General features: G+C 33.3%; 1 long non-coding RNA gene across 1 annotated transcript; it reads right to left on the bottom strand.

Annotated features, from left to right (window-relative positions):
* Positions 1-1,189: 1,189 nt before the first annotated feature.
* On the bottom strand, positions 1,190-1,906 carry LOC146138154 (uncharacterized). The gene is made up of 2 exons (XR_014501435.1): positions 1,764-1,906; positions 1,190-1,624 (listed from the first exon to the last, which is right to left on the bottom strand). It is a non-coding gene; the product is annotated as an uncharacterized LOC146138154 (long non-coding RNA).
* Between the last annotated feature and the right edge of the window lie 2,152 nt (positions 1,907-4,058).

The raw sequence follows: 4,058 nt of genomic DNA on the forward strand, positions 1-4,058 counted from the left end.
CGCCTTTCTTTCTAAACATCTCTCCTACGAGGAAGCTAGAATTTATCCATATAAGTAGTTAGTGGTTGTAATTCCACGTCTTGGGGAACGTTAAGCATTCGGCTATTACCTCACTTGTCAGTCCAATACTTGACATGTTAAATTATATTAAACTGACAAAATAAAGATGGATATAATTAGAAAAGTTCGTGCATTAACTGAAACGCTGAATAAAATACGCGAAAACGCGAAAAAAATACGCAGGTCAACAAACGACATGAATACTCTACCTATAATTGCCGCCGAAACCGGTGTTTTTAGTGTTACTCATGCGTGACGAGACCCAGTGAGCCTTCTATGTAATGGGATGGTTTCCACCACTAGAGGCGTTGCGTGAGTCAGATGAACAGTTGCGAGCGCCTATCTTTTCCAATGGTTATTCGTGGTTTTGAATTACGTGTTTTCGCGCTTTGTTTTTGTAGAATCTATTGTGAAGCTAATTATTCGTTTTAAGTTAACTTTAATTGATATCTAGAATCAGTTTTTATTCGCAATTTCTTCAAATACTGGTAGCGAGAAGTTGTTAAACATGTACTGTTATAACTTTAATTTTGTACTTAAAATAGGGTTTCGGTACCAGGAAACATTTGCGTCAACTTTAAATTATAAATAAAATGTAATTAGAATATTTAGGTCAGCTAGTTCCAAACAAAGCTGAAATAAGCATTTTAATGAGGGAATATTGTAGTTTTTTGTGGTACTGCTGTTTTTTAACCTACAAGTTGTTTCATTCACACTTTTTAACAGACATTTTTAATTCAAAAATATATCTTCTGTATAGTATTCTAAAGGACATTGTATTGCTTGTGCATTAACTTAAAATTTTCACCAGATATTTCTTTTGTACTCAACATTAATTTAACACCTTTTAATATAAGATACCTCACATCTTAGGAAAATATTCGAGTGATCCACATCCTTTAAAAACAACTAACTATTTATACGGTTTTGAAATAGGTGTAATTTTGTAAATGTTATCTTATTATAACCTTTCTGACAAGTGACTCCATGTGGTTTTACAAAAGTTGAATAAATATAGCCTGGAGCCCTAGAGCAGACACTATCATGCAAGCTTGTGCATTTGGCTGAAAAATCAGGCACTTGCTGAATCCCAAAGAATATTTTGGCTATAGAACTGAAATCTTACATCTTGACAAAGAAACCGTATATTTGTGGAAGAACGCCAGGACAATGAAAGAAGTTTGTCAGTTTCCAATGTTACAAACAAGTCACAACTACAATGAATCTTATCATTCTTCAAATAGTAGTCAAATCTCTAGAATAATATTGTACTGATTTTAATATGAAATTTAGTAGAATGTTTTTTACTTGTGGTTTTGCAAGCATCAATTTAATTCGCAGCGTTTAGATCAACTGTAAAATTTTGTTTCATTTCGTATCATACAAAAAATAAATGCATATTATAAAGTTTGATAAAACAAGCAAAACTGTTGACTTTTTGTTAGGTGTGAACTGTAGTATGTGACATCAAGAACATGATTAAAAGTGTTTTTTTAATGCAGGCTTGTTTACATCTCCCCTCATAGAAATTATATTTCCAGATTTGTCTGTTTTGATTCCAAACCTATAAAAAAAGTATAAATAATTTTTATGAGATAATGATTATTATTTATTTCAACTAAATCAAACACTGTTAAATAATCCCATAACTTAATAAAAAATGCATATAACAAATTAATTTAATCAGCGAGCACTAGAGGTACCTGTTAGATCACTTGGAAAGCAGCATCTGCTTAAATTGTATTCCAGTACCAGTTTCTTTAGTTCCATAAATTGTTAACCCAGGGAAAGAATGCATAGCAGATTTAATATTACCAAACAAGTATTTTCTAGAAATTTACCCAAAATTCTCACTAACTTCAGAAAATTATAAACAACATTATTAGTAAAAATTGACCAATATATCTGACTTTATTATGGTAAACCCTTTCACTTGGTAAATGCATGTTAGTTTAATGCACTTTCTGGATCAATAACTAGAAGCTTACCCCAAAACATACCACAGCCACCTTGCCAAACAAATTCTCGTGAAAGATTTTCTGAGTGTGACAACAAGCTAAAATCGTGAACTAACTTAAATAACAATCCAGTCTTTGGTTCGGGGAAAGGAAAAGGCGTAAAAGTACAACAACCTATTGCCAGGACAGTTTGATGATTGGAAAAAGCAATATTCACATACTTGTCTTTGCGATAAAAATAAAATGATGGTTTGATAGTGACTACAGGGATAAACTTATCAGTTAAACCGGAATTTTTTAATCTTTGAATTTTTTGAAAATTTTTCTTTCTTTGGCCAGGTAGGATAGTCTAAAGCGCCGTGGCGAAATTTCGTTCGATTCCATCTTGAATTGAGGATGCTACAGACGTTTAAAAATTATCGCGATATGTTATGAATATTAATATCGGTTATCGTCGATTTAAACCCTTATGCCCCATACTAGTGGCATCGAGTGTGGTATCACTGGAAAGGTGCAATCAAGGTCTACAACAATTTGTTAATTAAACGGTGCGGAATTGAAAATTTAATCTTTTTTGGGGGGTGTTTTGCTGGGAGCAAAAATCGCGATATTGTTCATATTCAGTGATAAATATGGAATTTTTTAATCTTTGAATTTTTTGAAAATTTTTCTTTCTTTGGCCAGGTAGGATAGTCTAAAGCGCCGTGGCGAAATTTCGTTCGATTCCATCTTGAATTGAGGATGCTACAGACGTTTAAAAATTATCGCGATATGTTATGAATATTAATATCGGTTATCGTCGATTTAAACCCTTATGCCCCATACTAGTGGCATCGAGTGTGGTATCACTGGAAAGGTGCAATCAAGGTCTACAACAATTTGTTAATTAAACGGTGCGGAATTGAAAATTTAATCTTTTTTGGGGGGTGTTTTGCTGGGAGCAAAAATCGCGATATTGTTCATATTCAGTGATAAATATGGAATTTTTTAATCTTTGAATTTTTTGAAAATTTTTCTTTCTTTGGCCAGGTAGGATAGTCTAAAGCGCCGTGGCGAAATTTCGTTCGATTCCATCTTGAATTGAGGATGCTACAGACGTTTAAAAATTATCGCGATATGTTATGAATATTAATATCGGTTATCGTCGATTTAAACCCTTATGCCCCATACTAGTGGCATCGAGTTTGGTATCACTGGAAAGGTACAATCAAGGTCTACAACAATTTGTTAATTAAACGGTGCGGAAATTTTTTCATCTTGTCATTTATGACGAATATTAATATTGAATATTAATATTTTTCATAATTTTTATATTTTTTTTTATATTCAGAAAGTATAGCCCAGTATTAGTATTGTGGTATAATTTTTTTTTCAAAATTTTGGTCGTAAATACGTTTATTTTTACTTTATCGTTTTTGTGCTAGCGCTTTGGTGCTGTGTAGCTTCTGGTCTTCTGGTGGTGTATATGCATCACAAAGGATCATTCACAAAAATAAAAAAGAAACAAAAATTAAAGTGAATTTTTTTTGAAGCAAAGCTGACTGTCAGTTCGCGGGCCAAAAAAGCCAAACTTGCGGGCCAACTTTGGCCCGCGGGCCTGCAGTTGGACCACACTGGTCTAACTAATTCGGGTATACGACGGACAACTTTAGTATCTTACAATTTACTGAAGCAGACCAAAGAGTTTTTATTCCAAATAAAAAAAATCTTTGAGCAGACCAAAGAGATTTAAACCAAAGAGATGTTAAAGTCTCTTTGAGCAGACGAAACATTTTATTGCAACTCTCTGAAATTTTTTCAGTGCCTGCTTTTAAACTCCCGCAAACTAAAATCCTAAATTCATCGTTGCAACATTAACCGGTATAAAACGAATTACTTCTGATAGCCCGTGACAAAATAAAGTTGGACCACAATTTGTACAGTAAACACGCAATCACTTATACCACGTGAGCCGTTGTGAAGTTAGTAGTTGTTGGTTACTACCCACTCCAGTTTTTGCCTCAAGTTTTTTAGTGCAAACACTGTTTTTCATAGGTAACG

The sequence above is a fragment of the Ascidiella aspersa genome, chromosome 7, assembly GCF_963924565.1.
Source record: "Ascidiella aspersa chromosome 7, kaAscAspe10.2, whole genome shotgun sequence".
In the NCBI taxonomy this organism is placed as follows: domain Eukaryota; kingdom Metazoa; phylum Chordata; class Ascidiacea; order Phlebobranchia; family Ascidiidae; genus Ascidiella; species Ascidiella aspersa.